Genomic DNA, 22,247 nt, shown 5'->3' on the forward strand with positions numbered 1-22,247 from the left:
CTGTTTTGCCTGTGTTCCCATGTCTCCGGATTCTGACTACTGCTTCGCCTGACCACGCTACGGATTGTCTTCTGACTCTGACCACTGCTTTGTCTGACTATGCTGCTGGCTCCTGGCTGACTCTCTCGTCGTCCCTCCGAAGACCTTGGACAGAGGCCCACCTAAGCCCAGCCGGCCCCTATACCCAAGGGCTCAACCTGTGGGGAACAAGGGCTGGTACTGCCGAAGCTCCAGCCGGCCTCCTTCAATCAGCCTACTCCGCCTACCATGGTGGGGACCTGCAGGGCTCCCCCCCACAGGTAGCATCAACCCCACCTTGGTCCAAGGGTCCACCTCCGGGTTGTGTAACAGATTGCCAAGGCCATGGACCTGGCAGACCTGTCCACTCTCCAGGCCATTCCAGGTCTGCCCAGAAGATCCAGGAGCAGCAACGATTCCTGGAGGCATTGGCTACCTCTATTAGAAATGTGATTCAGCCGAACCTTTTGGTTCGGCCTTCGTTATTGGCCCACCGTGGGAAATTTCGTTTTTCCCGCGGTTCGTACCCAATTTTATTTGTGTGACCCCGAACTGAAGCATGAAATACCCACCCCCCACCCCCCCTGGCCCTTCAAATGTAAAAAACCAAAAACCCAAACCCACCCCAACCCTTCAAATTTAATTCATTGCAATCCCTACCCTCCCGACCCCCCCAAGACTTGCCCAACCGGCACCCCAAGACTTACCGAAAATCCCTGGTGGTTCAGCGGGGTCCGGGGAGCGATCTCCCCCTCTCGGGCCATTGGCTGCCACTAATCAAAATGGCGCCGATGGCCCTTTGCCTTACCATGTGACAGGGGCTATCGGTGCCATTGGCCGGCCTCTGTCACATGGTAGGAGCAATGGACGGCCCGAACTATCCTCCACTCTTGTACTATTGGTAACCAGTGTAGTTCGGCCAGTGTTTGAGTGATGTGGTCTCTTTTGCTCTTGCCAGTGAGTATTGTGGAAACTCTACGCACTTGCTGACTCAATGCCCAGAAAAGAAGAAAATAACTCCTCATCGAGAGATGTCAGAGTCGGTAACTCTTGGTCTTACTACAACATCACCTCTGTTCCTATTGTCTGCCTCCTTGGAACTATCCTCCACCTGTGTTTCCACTCAGGCCCTAGTGGACTCCGGCGCTCGGGGAAACTTTATTCAGCAAGACCTTGTGGATCAATATCAAATCCCCACGTGTCCTTTGAGTCCTCTGTTGGCTCTCTCCTCGGTCCATGGGGACTTCCTCCCCAGTGTGGTGACACAGGCCACACAGCCTCTTTCTCTGAAAATTGGACTGGATCACTCTGAGTTCATTTCCTTCTACATCCTTCCTACGGCCGTGAATCCGATAATCCTGGGTCTGCCATGGCTGCGGAAGAACCAGCCACAATTTGACTGGTCCACAGTTGACCTGATTCAGTGGGGTCCGCGGTGTTTGGAGTCCTGTCTAGAACCGGAAGAGTCTCCCTGGTCCCCAACCGTGGCTACCGCTCTTCCTAATCTCCTTCTTTCCTGTAAGAAGTCTCAGGAGACTCAGACCAGGCCTTTCTCTCTCCAGAGGAAAGACTTGAGGGCTTTTTTCACCCAGTTGAAGGAGCAGCTGATGCAAAAGTTGGCCGAACACGAAGCCCTCGTAAAAAAGCACAATCAAGTCACAAAAGGATTTGTGTCCCTGCTGACCTACAAGGAGGAGGAGATCCAGAATTTACACACCCTTTTGCAGCTTGAGAAGGGAAAAGGGCATCTCCCTGCGGCTCTCTCAACCCCGTCGAGGGTCCCGGAAGTTCCTCGAGGTCATCCCTCGGTGCCCCATGGGTCTTCAGCTCACGAATCCGCAAGAGCTGGAGAACAACTGGCGCCCTGGCTACTTAGACCCTCAGAGGGGGATTCTAGAGGAGGGGGTACTGTTATATCAATCGCCCGCAGAGCTCGTGACCGGCCTTCCTCACCTTCCTCGCCGTCCGCCTGGGGTGGTCCCCGGCTCCGCTGCAGGGCAGGGGGAGCCCTCCCAGTGCTGGGCCCTGTCCGTGCTGGTGAACCCCGAGTCACGGCAAAGACTACGACGCCGTCAGCCTCTCACACTCGGCTCCCCAGGCGCGCGCACCTCTCTCGCGAGCCCTGACTCTCAAGACTCGCCTTGGCAACTGGTCTTCACACTAGATGTGTGTTCAGTTGCTTTGCTTCGCTGTTTTGCCTGTGTTCCCATGTCTCCGGATTCTGACTACTGCTACGTCTGACCATGCTACGGATTGTCTTCTGATTCTGACCACTGCTTCGCCTGACCACGCTACGGATTGTCTTTGATTCTGACCACTTCTACGTCTGCCCATGCTACAGATGTCTCCTGACTCTGAGCAATGCCACGCCTGACCACGCTACGGATTGTCTTCTGATTCTGACCACTGCTTTCGCCTGACCATGCTACGGATTGTCTCCTGACTCTGACCAATGCCAACGCCTGACCACGCTATGATTGCCTTCTGATTCTGATCACTGCTTCATTTGACTACGCTGCTGGTTCCTGGCTGACTATCTCGTCATCCCTCTGAAGACCTTGGATGGAGGCCCACTTAAGCCCAGCCGGCCCCAGTACCCAAGGACTCAACCTGCAGGGAACGAGGGCCGGTACTGGCGAAGCTTCAGCCTGCCTCCGTCAATCAGCCAGCTCCGTCTACCGACGGTGGGGACCTGCGGGACTCCACCCCACAGGTAGCGTCAACCCCACCTTGGCACAAGGGTCCACCTCCGGTGTAATACAGAAGAGCCCCAGAAAGAGACAAAATCCTCACGGCTTTAAAAAGACTGTCTCCCCCCCCCCCCCCCCCCCCTCCTCCCGTGGAGGAATCCTGGGTGGTCATGGGAGCCTTAGATGGTCTCTGGCCCTTTCCATGTTCCCCCTTGCTCAAGAGCTGACCAGGAGGATGGTTACCCTGGTTATAGTTGGCCCAGTCAGGTTTTAAAGTGATCTCAACTTTGAGGGAAGGGAACCACCGCTTTCAAGAAAGAAGGACTCCCTTTATTCAAAACTTCGCTGCATCCGGATTTTCAACAGTGCCCTGCTGCTTCCCTTTTTAGTATCATGCAATGGTTCTCTGTCATCCTGCCTGAAGCACACAGCATCCTGAAAATCCAAGGACATGTCCTTGCAACTGCTGCTGTCCAGATGGGATCTTTCCATCAAAAGATGTTCCTCTTCCCCTCCCCTCCCCTCTTTCATTCTTTCATTGTTGTGCCAAGAGGATGCTGACTCATGAAACGCTTCCTCGGAGAAGGCGCATTTCATTCATACTTTGCAGTGCTTGTAAACTGAAGCACCATCTGCTGGGCGTTCTCACTAGAAACACATGAAGTCATCTGTGAACCTCAGAAAGAGGAGATAACCCCCATCCTGGTTTTAGAGGGCCAGAGATGACTGATTACAGATGAACAAGCAGCAACTGTTGGCAAGAAGGCAGCATGGGAATGTAAAAACTCTGAGTTCCAAGATGAGAGAGATCCATTTTTGCTTGTAGTGGTCATTTCCTGTTTTCTTGACAATACAGTGCAGGAGCAGGTAAAGTCACTTCTTACTGAGGCTTCCTATAAACAACTGTTCTCAAAGCTGCATAAGACCCAGCTCTTGAGAAACACAAAATATACGCGGTCCCTTGGCATAGCCTATTCCAGGAAATTACCATCACTGTGATCCAGTGAGTGGGGTAAAATGAGAAACGGGAAGGAAAAGTGCCACAGGCAGGGGTCACACAGAGTTCCTGGCTTCTGCTATAAGCCCTAGATACTTCCTCCTCACAAATACCAGGAAGTGTTTCAGCCAGAGAGGTCAGTCCATGTTTCATGAGCTATGGAAGGCTTTAGTAAAGACGAGATGGCCTGCCGTATTCCAAACTCTTTGCAGGGTTGCATAGGAAAGCTTCTGCAAGACTCCTCGCCAGCTTTCATGCGCTTGAGATCTGTCGTTCCGTAAATAAATCTGATTTCCTTTCTTTAAAACTGACTAATCTGATTTAGCATCAACAACAATACAAAGAGACCAAAAGTGGGAAAGGGAATGTGTTTACAGTGGATGCATTGGCTAAACTCTTCCTTGTCAAGCATGCTATATTATAATTAGGGGGTCGCGTTAGCAGCGGTCTCCCGGTTATGAATGCCGATAAACTCGGCATCGGTTTTCATAACTGCAGTCTGCCAGTTATGAAAAGCTCAGCTTCGGTTTTCATAACGCAGCCGGCCGGCAGTTTTTTCTGCTTTTCTGTACTGTTTTTTCCAGTGCGCTCAGCTCTTAGCGCCTGCTCCAGGCAGGCGTTAATAGCCGAGCGATAAATGTGCGTCTGAGACGCACATTTATTTTTTTTGCATTTGGAGTGAATGAGTAATAGCCTCATTCACATGCATTTGCATGTGATGAGCGCTATCCCATTTGCTCTGCGTGGGACATGCATTAAATAGGTGCTAATCCCCTAATTGTATTAGGGGGTGGATTAGCGCCTATTTAACCCGCGTCCGACTGCGGGTTATCAGTGCGCTCGGCTGAGCGCACTGCATTGCATCGGCCCCATGGCGTGGAATCCCAGTTCTGGTTTCAACTGAGCCAGTAAGCCAAAGGATCAGAGGAAAACTGCCAGGTAAAAGAAAAGACAAATTAATTATCTGTTTCCTGACTCTCCATATGGAGCCTGAAAAAGAAAAAAACTGAATTGTTTTTTTCTGATTTTTAGCCAGAATCAATGTATATGCATTGATTCTGTAACATGCTTCTAGCTGGTCGCATGTTAAGTCACTCCAATGTTATATGTAAACCGAAATGATTAGCAACATTGTTGCTAGAATTTCGGTATATAAAAAATGTTAAATAAATAAATAAATAAATAAATATGCAGTGAAAAAAATGTCTTTGCAGCTGGAGACTGAAGAATTCCTGTAAAAATAAAAGAATTTTTTTTGGTTAAAAAAATGCAAATTGCTTGCTTAAAGCAGAGTTATAAGAAAATGTAATGTGCATTTGAAGTAGATTTAACCTATGTGAATCTATAACCTTAAAACCTATTCTCTACAGCCTCTCTTCCTTAGCTCTGGGAAAATCATACATTATGGAGTGGTGGTAGGAACCCGTTTCATAAATGAAGATAGAGTCGCCAAGTACACTAACATACTATAACATCTAAGAGAGGACTTTTCAGTGATATCCATAAATTAGGGTTTACACAGGAAATGATACAATCCAGTATTCTCTTCCGATTTTATGAGTGTGTTTGCCTTTAGGGGTATAGCTGTAGGATTGGATGCCTGAGAGGGATAAGTAGAGCGAGATGAGTAGGACGAGTTGTTGGAAGTAGAGTAAAAGCTGAGCCTTCCAAAAAGAAATAGTCTGTAGGTTCTTCAGCTCAGATGGAGAAGGAGCGGGCCTGGTCTGGATCTTTCCTGATAATGGCATGTTAGCAGCAGCAGGAACATGAGAGATTGCCATTGGATTGAAGCTATTGAAGTACTGCATAAATCTGATGCCAGAACTGGGAGCAGACTCCATATAGGAAAAGCTCGTCCAAACAACAATCCAGGCTTGGAAAAGAGCAGGAGATCCTGGAGCACTAAGTGGTGGGTTGAAGAGGCCAGCTTATATTCGAAGTGACTGAGTGGGCAGGATCTCACTTGGACCCTTTCATATGGGAGGGCAAAATGTCTTGGTTTCCTTAAACATCAGTGACCTGTAAAAGACGTAGACTGTAATGAGTGATGCTTCAGTACAATAGAAGATTGTACAGGTCCTTGATGAGGCCTCACCTGACATATTGTATTCAGCTCTGGAGACCGTATCTCAAAAGGGACAGAGACAGGATGGAGGCGGTCCAGAGAAGGGTGACAAAAATGGTTGGGTTCTCCATCAAAAGATGAGGAGAGGCTGAAGGACCTAAATATGTATATCCTGGAAGAGAGGAGGTGCAGGGGAAATCTGATACAGACCTTCAGATACCTGAAATGTTTGGTCAGGGGCAGATTGACCTATCGGGGGATCGGGCATCCCCCGGTGGGCCAGTCTAGCTGGTCATGTGGTCGAGACCACGTGGCTCTTCCTCAGCGCCTCCCAGCCAGCCCCCGCCATTAGACCAAGCCAGCGTGGGCCGAAGAAAAGAAGATTAGCCAGCCCCCGCGGAAGACCAAGCCGGCAGGGGGCCGACTAAATTAAAATCGAGGCCGGCGGCCGAAGAAATGAAGATGAGGGCCGACTAAATTAAAATCGAGGCCAGCGGCGGTCGAAGAAATGAAGTTGGGGGCCGACTAAATTAAAATCGAGGCCGGTGGCTGCGGCCGAAGAAAAGAAGATGGGCGCCTTTTAACCAGCCTCAAGCAGGGGGCTGGCTGGGCAGCGCCTATCTACTTTTCTTCGGCCTTCGCCGGCCTCGATTTTAATTTTCTTCGGCCCTCGCCGGCCTCGATTTTAATTTCTTCGGCCCCCCCGCCGGAGACCAAGAGGGCAGAAGAAATTAAAATCGAGGCCGGCGGGGGCCAAAGAAGTGAACACCGGTGCTGCTAACTGCCGCCGAGACCAGCGGGGGCCTTGGATCGGAAGGGTGCTTCTGTATGTATGTGAGAAAGGAACGGTGCTTCAACGGCAGGGGAGAAGTAAAACTAATACTTCACGCATATCCAGCATAGCTCTCTGCTTCAACGGCAAGGGAGAAGAAAAACTGATACTTCACGCATATCCAGCACAGCTCTCTGCTTCAACGGCAGGGGAGAAGTAAAACTAATACTTCACGCATATCCAGCATAGCTCTCTGCTTCAACGGCAGGGGAGAAGAAAAACAACCAATAAGGGCTGAATAACATAGTCTGGGTAAACAAATAAGTATGGGTGTAGCTTGCTTATTGCGGCGGTTACTACCCCTAACTAATCAAGCTTGATATTTCACTTGGATGCAGCTCCATCACTGCTCTCTGCATTAATGGTGGGGGTGAAAGGGAAATAGAACCAAAGGTTACTAAGAGCCAAGAGAAACAGATAAGTATGAGAAAAAAGAAGTGTGAAGCTTGCTGGGCAGACTGGATGGGCCGATTGGTCTTCTTCTGCCGTCATTTCTATGTTTCTATGTTTCTATAATTTAAGCATGAAGAATAGAATAGTTCCAATCTGAAACGGTTTTGCTATTTTTTTTAAGCCTTTAGAAAATGTATATCTTTAAATGACTAAGACTGGACTCTTCCTTTTTAAAAGGGAAGTTGACTAAGGATGTCTTTCGGTTCCATATCTCCCACATGAATAATCATATGACTGATAGTTTGAAGAAAGATACTTGCTTTATTGCCTGAAAGCGCAAAACAAGAGAAGCTGTAGGGTGTGGGTGGCTGTCCCTTGGGAGGACAGAACCTGAAGGAAGGGTGTCATTTCGCCTTCTGATAGGAATGTGGTTTTCTTATTTAATGGTTGGGATCATCACTTTCACTTTTAGTAAAAGTGAAAAATGCTGCAAGTCTGAAAGCAAGGTGCTTCAGTGAGAGACAGGGAGGGTGCTTCTGTGTGTCAATGTGTGTGTGCGCAAGAGAGATGGAGCATGTTTTTGGCTGCTTGTGGCTGTGAGAGAGGGCATGTGTGTGATTGAGCCTGTTTGTAAGTGAGATAGAACATGTGTGTGATTGAGAGCTTGTGTGTAAGTGAAATAGAGAGAGCATGTGTGTGATTGAAAGCCTTTGTGTAAGTAAGAGAGAGCGAGAGCATTGTGTGATTGAGAGAGATTGGCCAGAGAGATGATGTGTGTATGTGTGAGACTGATCAGGGAGATGACTGGTGTGTGTGTGTGTGTGTGAGAGAGAGAAGAGATTGGTTGTGGTCCCTAAGGAAGAGGACCGTGAGGACAGCTTCAGCAGCTACTACTGCTTCTGGTGTGGCCTGCAAGGGAAAGGAGTAGGAGAACTGCTGGAGATAGGGTAAGTAAAGGTGGCTTTTTAAGTTCATTTTTCTTGATTGACTACCATTTTAATTATTGGGTAGTATGTGATGTATCTGCGGTTTGAAATATTTTATTGGTGTTTGGTAAAGGTTTCAAAATTTGCTTGAGTCTTTAATTAATGGATATTCTATTCATCAGCTGTTTTGAAATTATTTTATTAGTATGATTTTATAATTATGATTCATGATTTATATATCTTGATTTTATTGATTGTTTCATGAGGAATAGTGACATTTTTGTTTTTCCATTGTTGCACTGTATAGAGTCTGGCGTGATACGTTTTACAGTTTAGTTTTTGTCTGCACATTTCTATTTATACTTTATGTGGCTTTATTCTGTATTTGATGAGAGTTTGTGTTCTGCATGCGAGACTGAGATGAAGCATTCTTTTAGCATGTGGTTTCTCTGTAGGGATCTGTAGTAGCTTGGCCTGTTCTGTTTTCCTGATAGGAGGTGTATTGGTATTTTAGATTCTGGTGTAATATTTGTGGTATTCTTTTTCATAGGTGGGGTTGTTATTCTTTGAGTTTTGGCAAATAGTACTGTGTTGATACGGGAGGACCATGCCAAAATATAGGGGTGTGTACATATATATGTAAATTATATGTGTAAATTATATATGTAAATGTAATTGGGTACCCATGGGCCAGTATGGAGAAAAATCCCCCGGGCCACTATTTTCCCTCAATCCGCCCCTGGAGGTGGTGAAGACAAAAACAGTGAAAGATTTCAAAGGGGCATGGGATAAACACTGAGGATCCCTAAAGGCTGGAGGATGGAAATGAGGAGAAGAGCGCATGAAGGTAACTTGCTGGTGCGGCTGTTACTACCCTTAACCAATAAGCCTTCACACTGTTGATGCAATTCCAACATTGCTCTCTGCTTCAGCAGCAAGAGGTAACGGGGAATTGGACTCAGACAGAAATAAACAAGGGCTCTGACTTTTACAGTCTGGGAAACTGATAAGCATAGGGGTGATGTGTACCTTGTGGCAGTTACTACCATAAGCTTGCTGGGCAGACTAGATGGACCATTTGGTCCTTTTCTACTGACATCTCTATATTTCTGTGTATCATAAGAGGCCAATTCTGTCTGAATAATACATTTTTGTCAGTCTAGATAGTCTGCCCACTAAATTAGAGGCGCATGTAAAGAGACAAAACATATTTTTGATTGTACTAAGGATGTAAAGAAATTACAGAAAAACAAAAAAACCCCACACATCTGATACCAAATTATACCTCAAATATGAAATAAATCTTTGGTGTCTCCCAGCAGAAGATCTTGAAGAGTCACTTCTCCCTCTATGGTGCAGTTATCCCCTGAGACCTAACTGCATTGCTGTCATTACCACCTATGGTTCACTTCATGACCAAATTGAGCCCAACAAACATTGCCTAATGTACAGAACCCAATCCACACCAAACACATTTTTTTTAAAGTATATTGTAATTGAGTGGTCCTTCTAGGTCAGCTCTCTGGGGCTAGGACCTTGCATTCTCTCTCCTCTCAGAGACACTAGCACACCATTATCCACGTTATTTAGGGTTACCAGCATATGCTTCGCTATACATTTGAGCCCAGGTCTCAGCCCACTGTTGTGGACTTCCTCTGGCAGCCTCCACGCCCGCCTCTCCCCAAGAGTTAATTGGATACCTGTTTTCATTGTGGATATACTGAAAACAGACCTGTTTGTGGCTCTTGAGGATCGAAGTTAGCCATCCCTGCCACAGGCAATGCTTTCAGGCCTGGGGAAATGGAGTAGTTGGCACTGTCTGGTAGTCCATGCAAGATTTCCAGAAGAGGCGGGTGGCACTCTCAGCCACTAGAAATTGCAGGGAAAGCTGCAACATTAACATCTCCCATGAGAACCGGGGAATGGAGTGAGGGGAGGGGAATTAGAAATAAACCATGTTACTTATAGAAACATAGAAATGACGGCAGAAGAAGACCAAACGGCCCATCCAGTCTGCCCAGCAAGCTTTCACACTTGTTTTTTTCTCATACTTATCTGTTACTCTTGGCCCTTAGTAACCTTATGGTTCTATTTCCCTTCCACCCCAGTCATTAATGTAGAGAGCAGTGCTGGAACTGCATCTAAGTAAAGTATCTAGCATAATTTGTTAGGGGTAGTAACCGCCGCAATAAGCAAGCTATTCCTACGCTTATTTGTTGCCCAGCCTATGCAATTCAGTCCTTGTTGGTTGTTTGAGTTTACTTGCACTTTTCTTCATTCACCCCTGCCATTGAAGCAGAGAGCTACGCTGGATATGTATTGAAAGTGAAGTATCAGGCTTAATTGATTCAGGGTAGTAACCGCCCTAACAAGCAAGCTACTCCCATGCTTATTTGTTTACCCAGACTATGTAATTCAGTCCTTGTTGTTGTTGTCTGAATATAAATCATCTTTTCTTCATTCCCCCCGCCACTGAAGCAGAGAGCTATGCTGGATATGCATTGAAAGTGAAGTATCAGGCTTATTTGGTTTGGGGTAGTAACCGCTGTAACAAGCTAGCTACTCCCCACTTTTTTGTGAATGCAAATCCTTTTTTCCACATTTTCTCTTGCCATTGAATCATAGAGCAATGTTGGAGCCGCATTTTGGTTTTCCTTTCCTAGTATAAAATTCTTTGAAAAAATCTTGATTGTGCAATTAACTACACAATAGGACACTGTTAGCCAGTAGCACGCCAAAACAAATTGACAATGAACTCACTTGTTCAAATTAACTATGACACCTATGATGCTAATTTGATCTGCTGAGCTGCACCCACCCATGGTGAATGGGTGAAATAACTTAAAGACTTAATATTCAGTTTGCGTGAGAGTATCTTTTTTTTTTTTTCAGCCTCTCTAATTGACCAGTAATTTATAAATATTGACTAAATGGGAAGTGAGAACTTGGACAGCTAGGTCAGGAAAATCTACGAAAGTAAAATTTTATTAATTGGGTGTTCCACGTATTCATTTTATAATTTTATTTTAGAAAATCGTTTTGGTAGTGCCGCTGCTCTGAGTGTTGCAAGCTTGATGATACTGCAAAAAGTCAGGGAAGGAAAGTGCATGACAGGTGTGAAGTTGTAAAACGATCCAGCCCAATTTAAAACTCAAAGGGGCCGATGCGATAAGACGCTCGTATTGGGCGCCCGTTTTCCTAATGCGCATGCAGTCACATTCCCAGAATTTAAATGAGGGGCTGATTAAAAAAGGTCGCGCTAGGGGAGAATGGGTGCGTCCATAGCGCTCAATTGCATTGGGCGCCCACAATTGCAATTTTTATCCCAGTTTTTCAGGCCGATTTTTCTGTTATTTTGCTGAGGTTGCTGAAGTGACTTATATTAAGCGCCCCTTGCTATGGGTGTCTAAATTGTGCGGCCAGAAGACTTTTTTTTTTTTTTTTTTTTAAATCAAGCCAATATACATTTATTTTTCTCCACCGCGAGCAGTAAATTAAACTGGCTGGACGGGAACATGGCACTGTCCATCCGGGCGCCCTACTCCAGCACAGCTAGACTGGTCACGGACCACCCCATCCCAGATGCGCCCTACACAGCCCAGGAAGGCTGGTCGCGGACCACGCTGAGGAAAGGAGGTGCGGGGAAGACCCAGGCGAACAGGAACTCCGATGCTGGGATACTGACATCCGAAGCCCTTACGGCTGGCAGGAACAGGAACAGACATCTAGGCAAGGTCAGAAACAGACATCAAGACAAGGTACTATCTAAGCAAGACAGACCACGGTAGACCTGGATCAGGCAAGGTTACAGACAACTGTAGAGCTTGATCCGCAGGCCTTTTGCAAGTGAACAGACAGTCCTTAAATACCGGAGGTAGAGGCAACTCCCTGGGAGGAGCTTGCCAGGACCGCCCACCGCTGGTCCTATAAGTCAGGTGGAGAGCTGCGGGCCAGCCCCTAGGGAAACGGGCGTGGCTGTAACAGGAAGTCCAAACGCTGAGCACAATGATACTGAGTAGGAGGACACACTCATGGTAATACAGAGGACCGTATTTTTGTAAATTTCTCCTGAGCCCTTGACTGGTGGATTGACTTTACTCCGCCTCAGCGATTCTCCGCATCCAGGGTAATAGCTGACAGCTTCATCTACATGGGATTTACGTGGGCTAGGCGATACAGGCTACACATTTGTTTGGGCCCGTGTTTTGGCTGCGCTAATCTCCTTATCGCTTCGGGTGCTAGTCTGGCGCATCCAAAACGCACGTCCAACTGCGCGGAGACTTGCGTGCTAGGCTGGGCGCACTTTATTGCATCAGCCCCCAGAGTCTTTGCTGAAATTACTGTGCATTTAATTCTGCAGCCTTTAGGGGGAAACGAGGGGGTGGATTCCAATTCGGTTGAATAAGGTGGGCACATGCTTGGCGGTTAAAGGGATTTTTAGGCAGACAGTACCGGAAAGAACTCTCTGTAATCTTCTTACACAGAAATGTATTGTGCCTGTAACTTCATTCATTTTACCTTTAGCCAGTGTGGTAGCGTAGGTTTAGAGAAGCACTGTGAAATATCAGTTTGCTTTTATACCAGTGATTTCAGTTCCCGTCCGTTAAGGTTTCACTCCTTGCATGTCGGGCACGATAAAGAGAAGGCTTGACTTAAGGGTTGTTGGCTTTGATATAAAAGCAAAGGAAAGCGGAATGACATTCGCAGTCCTGAACTGCAGTACGCCCTTCCCAGCATCCTCCTCCTCCTGGATATGCACTTGGCTGACTTACATTCACAAGAAAGTAGGGAATAGCTTGCTTGTTGCGGCGGTTGCTACCCCAGGCCAGATAGGCCTGATACTTCACTTTCAATGCATATCCAGCATAATTCTCTGCTTCAACGGCAGGGGAGAAAGACTGATACTTCACACATAACCAGCATAGCTCTCTGCTTCAACAGCAGGGGAGAAAGTCTGATGCTTCACTTTCAATGCATGTCCAGCATAACTCTCTGCTTCAACGGCAGGGGGAAATGAAGAAAAGAGGATCTATATACAGACAACAATCAAAAAGGACTGAATTACTATCGGGTCGATACAGTAAGGACGCGCTAGAAAGAGTGCGGCAGTACCGGACGCACCCTCGTTTGCCCCACGCACTGTTCTGATCACATACCGCTCGATACTCTATTTAAATTGCTTGCAAATGCAAGCCGCATCTGCGAAGCGTTAGGCAAAGCGTTAGGCCCGCGCAACCCATTATACTGTATAGGCGCTTAATACAGCGCCTATACAGTATCCTGGGTGCGCTGGTACCTGTCATTTCAAATGACATTTGAAATGACAGGCACCAGGAAGTGGATCCCAACTTTAACCCATGAAAACCTAAAAACCGAAAATCCCCTCCTCCCGAAGCGGCGCGACATGTGCCAATTTACTTTTTGTTGCTTTTCAGCCCCTTCCCTTCTCTGCCGCCCTCCGGAGGGGGCAGCCGGCGGCGAAAACGGCTCGTAGCGGTCCCCCCCCGCGCCAATTCATTGAGGACGTTTTCCATAGGCACAGAATGGGAGAGCGTCCTGTTTGGCTAAGGCTGCTGGTTTTTAATTATTCCACTGGTCCCAGTCTTAGTTTTACATACCCCGAGAAACCTAGGCACGCTCAAGCTAAGGTGATCAGACAGTTCCTGCTTTGCTCGGAGATATTCAAATCAAAAGTCACGGCACGAGCGGAGCGAAGCGTACTTTCATTGGCCTGAGCGCCCGTCAATTTGGGCGCTCCAGCCAATGAAAGCACATAGACGGGTGCATGTGACGTCACTGGGTGCGTCACGCCCGTTTATGTGCTTTCATTGGCTGGAGCGCCCAAATTGATGGGTGCTCCAGCCAATGAAAGCACATAGACGGGCGTGCTTTCATTGGCTGAGCGCCCGTCAATTTGGGCGCACATGGACGGGCGCGCGTGATGTCACGGCGTGCGTCACGCACGCCCGAGGCTCTCCAGCCAATGAAAGCACATAGACGGGCGTCTATGTCTGATCACCTTAGCTTGAGCGTGCCTAGGTTTCTTGGGGTATTGCGGCAGTTACTACCCCTAACCAATTAAGCTAGATATTTCACTTAAGATGCAGTTCCAACACTGCTCTCTGCATTAATGGTGGGGGTGGAAGGGAAATAGAACCAAAAGGTTACTAAGAGTAACAGATAAGTATGAGAAAAAAATGTGCAAAGCTTGCTGGGCAGACTGGATGGGCCGTTTGGTCTTCTTCTGCCGTCATTTCTATGTTTCTATGATATCCTGAAGGGGCCTGGTAGTGGTTTCTTGCAGCTCTCAGGCGTGTTCTCCTACAGCTGCGAAGGGTTGGGTCAGTGCCAGGTTTACATTCAGCCATAGGATTGAAGCGATGGAATAAATTAGGACAGGCGAGCAAATGCATTTCATTTCAAGAGCTTCTGTACAGCCACAATTTCCCTCACCTAATGACAGCTTTTCCTCCGCATAGTATGTGCCGTTAGTCACAGCGGTGTCTGCCTGTCTACCCACGGCATGTGCTGGAGCCAAAAGAAAATCCTTTTCATACCAACCACAAATCCAAGTCACTCAGATGATTATTCATCTTGGGCTCTAGTGAATCAGGTCAAAAGCCTAAAAGACATCAGTGTTGTCAGTCACACAGCAAACACAAATTTAAGACATAAGTGCCTCCTGGGCAGGGTTTCTGCTTCTCTCTACTCCAGGAATACTCAGCTTTCGTCCTTGAGCTACATACATAAGGTCTGGGTAGCAGAATAACAGATTAAGCTATATTAACAGGGTCTATATGCAATTATATTGCATAGATATTCATTGTAGATATCCTGAGAACCAGACTTGTTTGTGGCCCTCAGAGATTAGAGTTGATGAGAATAAAAATAATGTCTCTGCTTTATGCATTAAGGACAATAATTTAATCTCAAATAGCCCTGGAAAATATTGTGGCATATCACCAGTGAGTAATAGTTATTGCTTCATTAGGCTTCAATATACATCTTTCCTTTTTATTGCTAATACAGTTTTGAAGGAAGTTGTGCTTTTTTTTTTCAAAATGAATAAATGTGGGTAGAAAAAACAAATACTACCATGCCTTTAAGGGAAATAGCGTAATGATTGCAATGCTGCAGAAACTGAGCAGCTGCTAAAAGCTTGCACCAGTTTATACGAATAGATTAGCCTGGTGGCTTAGCAGACATTCAATTCATGGCTCAAATCTTTTGCTCCCTGAGTCAACTGGGGATGCTGCAGAAGTAGCGTTCACAGCTCCTGGGTGTGAGGGAGTGATGTCATTGCACAATGGCAATACCTAGTGGCCGAATTTAGGACCCATGATGACAGGGTTCCAGAAGGCTCCCGAGTGCAGGTGTGAATTCTCACTTTGACACACTAATAAAAGTGAGGTCCCTTTAAGACCTCTACAGATCTTCCAAATCTTCACAAGGGAACTCTTTTTACCTGCCTGCAAGTTAATTGCATAGCAGACAAGGTGTGGAAAGTCAATTCCAGAGCTAATCAAGCTCTGAATAAAAGCCTGTGGAGGGACCCTAATAGTGTTATTTGTTTGAAAAGGGTACCTTGGAGTTTGCTGAGCAACTGCCCATCATTCCTGCTCCTTGAAATTTCAGTCTTGTAAGAAGCAATCTATGTGGAGACGGTAGGACCAAACTGGCATTCACTTACAGGACCCGGGGAACTAATTCAGCAACATTCCAAGTTTGATGTAAACCGGCCTGATATGAAGCTTGTCATGAAGTTCGGTATAGAAAAATGTTAAATAAATAAATAAATAAATAAATAAATAAATAAACATTATATGAATGCTAGCAGAGTGTTCTGCGTTATATTCTGCAGAAATGGTTGTGTTAATCCATGCATACGGAAACTAGTGTGAAGAATATTTTCATATGCGATTGCCTCAGTAAAAACTCATCCCTTGCAATTCCTTTCTGTGTTGACTTGTTTATTATTACGAGTGCCCTAACTATTGTATACTCAGAAATATCAATCCCGCAGGAGATTATACTGGATTTGTTCTTCTGCATACAAGTGCAGCAATTTGCAGCCAATATTCCCTCTTGGAGAACTCTGGTAAAAGTGAGGAGGTTGGAGGATAAGGTTGTGTTTCTTTCCTCCTCTTTCATTTAACTCTCTCTCTCTCTCATTCTCTCTACACCTGGAGAGCCTGAATTGAGAAGGAAAAGGGTTACTAGATAAGTTAAGGGGTTGGGGGTGGGGATAAATATAAAAAGTGGAGAAAAAATCCTCAGTGAGTTTAGAATTAAGGCTCATGACTCTGTAGTCCAATGGGAATGACAGCAATGAAACACGTAGATGGATCGGTGTAATCAAGATTTTATTGAAGCTTGCCCGACTCTGGCCGAGTTTCGCTCAAAGAGCTGCCTCAGGGGCTTACAAGCCACATGAATTGGCTTAAAACAACGCAAGGTGAAATCAAGAGGAGGTTCCTTAGGTTTCAAAGCAGAGCTTTAAAAATATCAGTATTGCATACCAATTAATGAAGACAAACAGAGGAAAAAGCTCGCAAAATCAGTGCTCAACAGCGGATTCTCGCAAACATGAGCATTTATTAAGTTTACTGTGTTGCAACGATACCATGCATTGTTTTCTAGTCTTTTCTAATCTGAGTGACATTTTATAGATAGAGAAGCTGGTTTGGGGCTTCCTTTCTTGTTTTAGTTCACTACTCTAGCTGCCAGCCCTCCATCGTCTTCCTTATTGCTCCTAAGATATTGACCAAGGTGTTGCTGATATCCATAACATGAGTGTGCCCTGCCGATCCATCGCTGCTAAAGTTGCTGCCTGCCCCTGCCTCGGCCACCAGCATGCGACTAGAGGAAAGGCAGGCATGTGTAGCATTCTGGCTAGTCCAGAGGTCACTTGTGAAGTGGATGCTACCCCTCTCCTGCTTGACCTGCTGCACCTGCATGCAAGCATGACTCTGAGTGTACAGGGCAGGGACAGCCTGTCTACTGAATGTTGTCCAGGAAGGCACTTTGTAATTGGGGGCTAGGAGGTGCATCTGCCTCTTAAATCCCTCATTCTTCATGATCTGCAGGGGCTGGCCATCCACGGCAATCATTTTCCCAATGCACCCTGTCACCCTCTTTGATGCTGCCTGTCTCCTATTACAGGGAAGAGATGCAGTAAAAGACTGCTTCATGGTGGATTGTCACTGATTTAGATTTATATTCTGCTTTTTGCAACACTTCAAAGTGGATTATATTCAGGTACTGTAGGTATTTCTTTATTCCCAGAGCGCTCACAATGTAAGTTTGTACCTGAGACAATGGAGGGTAAAGTGACTTGCCCAAGGTCACAAGGAGCAACAGCAGGACTCAAACCCTTGGATTTTAAAAAGACCCCCTGGTGGTTCAGTGATAGTCACAAAGACCTCCTAGCTCCAGGCAGGTCGATGCCATCTTTCAAAATGGCGACAACTGGCCTTTGGTTTTTTGTTTTTTTTTAACTTCTAGGTCTCCTCAACAGGCAGCAGGGGGGTGGACAGGGTCTTCATTATCCCCAGGGGAAATCTTTCACTTCAAGGTGGGGGGGGGGGGGGGTGTGGGCTATTTCGGCCATGGGCCCTTTAACATGATGGTGGCCCTAGGTGACGTGGGCTGCCATTGTGCGTTTTTCCACCTATCTTCGTGAAATTTTTTAATTCTGCAAGAAAAAATATCACAGAGATACTGCTGAGATATTTTACCAGGAGAGGAGAAATATCACGGGAATGTCACCCACCACCACTGCAAAATATTGCAGCTTAGAAAATAGACCCCTAAGTTTGTATCTGAGACTATAGAGGATTAGTGGCTTGCCTAAGATCACAAGATATGTCAATGGAAGAAGCCGGATTTGAAGCCTGGCTTTCTTGGGTCTCACCCCATGGCATTAACCACTAGACCACTCTTTCACTCCCTACAGCAGAAGTGGTAGGGCAGAAAAACGCAAGATAAAAGATAACCACCAGTAAAGAATAAAGGAGTGAGGGAAATGTACAGGCTTCCCCCGGCTTCATCCCAGAACATTGTCATTGCGATCAGTAGATACTGTGGTTATAGAGAGAGAGCAGAAAGGGACTCCTTGGTTAGTCGGAGAGAGTAGAGTATTTCAGTGAAATCCACAGACCTGTAATTACTGAGGCAAAAGGGGAAAAGCCCAGTGCATCAGTCAGGGGAAATGAAGGGAGATGACAATTTAAGGATTTTTTTTTTTTAGGAACAAATATATCTACTTAGTCATCAACACTGTTGTGCTCAGCATATCAGCTACACAAGACCTGGCCTGCTTGTGTTAAGCAATGCATCCTGATGGTGTCCTTGAAAACAGGAAGGATATGGCCTGGATAGGAACAAATATAAAACCTAGGAAATGGGCTCTCTGTAAGCAAACTCCTGTTCAGTTATTCACAATTTTTTGTCTCCAAGCCAAAAGTTTAGACATTGAAAGGAGCAAGAAACACTGGCCAGGAATGCAACAGCCTTGAATGTGATGGCAAGCACAGCCAGGAGTTAACTTTCCACTTCTAAGTACAGCACGTACTTTACCAAAATATGAACGCTCTTGCAGGAGCGATGCCATCTCCTTACTCAGATTTCCCTGGATTCATGAGAGCCCGGCTTACTTGAGGCTGAGTATCTGCATGGGGAGCAGTTCATGCCTTCCCATCTGACCCAGGGACTTCAGTCAGCGTTTTAAAAATCAATAATAAAACTTAGCTTGGATCTCAGATAGAGAATGGCTTGCAACCCTGCGTGCAATGACAGAGACACGCAACCTGTCAAAGAGGAATCGTAACGAACACGCAATTTAAGGATATTCTTGCCTTACAGAAGCACGCATGTACTGCATGCATAAAGAATCTGTATCTGAGTGCATAACAATAACAATAGGAATACATTTATTACTCACCTGTTCCACTGTTCGTGGTGAGTTACATAAAAACAGGACCATGATCTTCCATCATATGCCAGTAGACTTAGTCCCGCTAACCTTGCTAAATGAAATGCCTGCTGGGAAAAGGTTTTAAAATGTTTCTTGAACAGCTTGTGACATTCCAAAGACTGGAACTGTACAGGGATTGAATTCCATAAGGTGGGGCCTGCAACTGAGAAAAGCCTCTCTCAGGCCTCACTAAGGTGAACTAATTTAGGAGACAGAACCTCCAGGTGTCCTTATATATTCATGAAATCAAAAAGAACACCAGGGACCAAACAAATACAATTTGAAGGGAACATAGTATCAGAATCAACTGTGCTCACTCAAAAGGAAGCCACGGGCTCTTGCCCACAGTGGACTGCAACCAGTATCATATGGTTGAGCACCTTGTTTTACCTCATGTACTTTTTCCCATACTTAAACTTATAAAACTCTAACCTTCACCACTAAATAGTATCTAAATAGATTTTTATTTTAGTAAATTAGTTCTCTTATCACTAAAAATCCACTTAGCTTAACAACAACAGGCAATTCGCTCTGGCACAACCAGCAAAATTACTAAAATGCTCAGTCAAAATCCTAACATTGACAATGTTTTGGCACTCCCGTGCCTTCTTCAGGGGAACGTTATCAATCTGGAAAAAGAGCACAAAACAATACACGCTTTAAAATGTATAACAAACACAAGTATATACAAATTATAATTGGCAACTCCACAGAAACATACTTTTTTCTTGGCCAAAACAGCTCACATGATCATTCAAAATAAATGGCGGCCAACCTCTAACTAAGCCCCTAGAACAGTTGCTTTTTAAAGGCCCGTTCAGCCTCCACCTCAAGCCAATCAGAGCAACTACACAAATGGAACAACCAATCAAACACGTAAATGAATCCAATTGGTTGAGGTATTTGTCAATGCATAGCTTCACCCGCGTCGGTAGCGGCCTTTACTCGTCACATAAATACTGACCAATTGATCACGTTGTTTAAACCCTTCGGATAAACAGTCTCTAAAGAAAAAATCCACACTGCTCTGCCTGAAGTAAACGTAAATTCTGATCCCCACCTCGATTATCGGTCTTTATTCGCTGTAACACCGTAAAATGCAAGTCTTCAAATACCTGATTCTGAGAAAGTGGTGCTTCTAGCTTGTTACATTGAATCGCACTACGATGTTCTATTATACGTGTTTTAAGAATGCGCATGATTTTACCTATATACGTAAGTTTACACGGGCACCATTTCATATAAACCACCTTACTAGACATGCAGTTAGTTTGTGTCCTGGTTGTAAAATCTTTCAATTTTTCAAAAGGGAAAGCAATGTTCGTATGTGACTGTTGACAAACCGAGCACGAGTTACATGAAAAATGACCCTTTACACTCAATGCCAATTCCCCTTTATTTTGAGAAGAATGAGATCTTTTAAATTGCAACCTCTCTGATCATGGGTTTTTGTAAAAAAGATGAATATAACTGTAAAACATGCCAATGTTCTCTATCATTCCAACGGGCTCTCGTCATAGCCCATTTTACAACAGAAGGGGGATAGCCCCTATCGATAAACCTCATAAACATATCTTGAGCCCTCTTTTTATATTCTCGTATAGTGAAGCAAATCCTTCTAAGACACAAAATTCCCCCCCCAACAAGGTGTGTCTGTCCGTTGGTTTTTGAAAAATAGAAAAAAAAAAAGAATCAGACTGTTTTGAGATGGTAATCTCCAAAAAAGACACTGACAAGTCTCCATAACAAAAAGTAAATTGTAAGTGCAAATCGCAACCATTCAGCCATGACATCAATTTGTCAAACTGCGGCTGCCTTACCAAAGAATCATAATGTCATCTATAAATCTGCGCCAGCAATGAATAAACTGTTTAAAAGGACAACATTTGAGCCATTTGTCTTCAAAGGCTCCGACGTATAAACTGGCAACACTAAGTGCCATTGTTGCACCCATTGTCATGCCATCGATCTGTTTATAAAACTGATCATCAAACATGAAATAATTTTCTTTTAAGGCCAAAATGGCCAATTGAATAATAAACTTGATTGGGGTATGCCGGCGCACTTTGTGTGAAATCAAAAAATCTTTAAGCACCACTAAGGCAGCATCTTGTGGTATGTTGGTTTAGAGAGTCACTATATCTATGGTCACCCAAGATACATTCTGGAATGGTCCTGTATATTCTTGTGAAGTATTAATAATATCACCAGAATCTCTGATATAATATGGTAAACAAGGAACCAAAGGTCTTAAATATGTGTCTACAAAAATAGACTGCAGCTCCAATAATGATCCTTTCACTGAAATAATTGGGCGGCCCAGAAGATGACTTAAAGATTTATGTATCTTAGGAAGATGATTAAAAAACTGGTTTAGTAGGAAACTCGACTGTGAGAAAACGAAATTCCTTTTGGGTAATCCATTCCTGCTCCAAGCCAATCTTTAACAAATTATTAACTCGGGATTTCAAAACTGGAGTGGGGTCTCCTGAAAGGGGTTGATAAAATTTTTCAGCAGAAAGCTGGAGTAAGGCCTCTCCTCTATATGTTTCCTTTGATAAGATTGCTATCGCTCCACCTTCATCTGCTGCTTTTATTACAATGTCGTGGTCATTTTGTAGATCAGAAAGGGCCATTTTCTTGTCAAGTGAGATTGTGAAATGTGTGCGTTTGTTGTTGGTTGATCACATATAAATATTTATACGCTAACTTAGGAAACTTCTGTATCAGAGAATCTGCTGGACCTGGTGGGACCCATCGAGAATGTGGTGTAACTGCAGAAGTATTAGAACAATTGTCCTGTTTGCTATCAAAAAATATTTGCAGTTGTAACACTCGCACAAACCGCTCAAATGATTTACACACTTCAAATAAGTTGAAACGGACACTTGGAACAAAGGAAAGCCCTTTGTTTAAAACACTAATGTGATGGCTTGATAGTACCTTCTGGGACAAATTGATCACTGCTGTTCCTTCCGTAGTGGTCCTTGTGCATTTGAACTAATTCAGCGTTTCTGAAAATGCGGATCCCCCTTGACCATCCACTGATGATGTCTGAAATGTGACCTTCCGATTGCTATAGCTATTTTAAAAATGCTGGCTTTCCATGGTTTCATGAGCTGAAGCAATTTTATCCTCTGTATGAATCAGTTCATCCCCTGATCCTGTTTCAAATGTTTTCTTCTGCAGGTTCAAATGCTTATGTTGTGGATTCATCCAAAAATAGATCAAATCTTTTTTGCAATCCTTCTCATCTCTTATAAATGTCTTTAATTTTTGCTGTTTTGATTCTTCCATAAATACGTGAACCGTACTTTTGAAGTCCTTCAAACGAATGTCAAATGATTCAAC

Source organism: Rhinatrema bivittatum, chromosome 2, assembly GCF_901001135.1.
Source record: "Rhinatrema bivittatum chromosome 2, aRhiBiv1.1, whole genome shotgun sequence".
NCBI lineage: Eukaryota > Metazoa > Chordata > Amphibia > Gymnophiona > Rhinatrematidae > Rhinatrema > Rhinatrema bivittatum.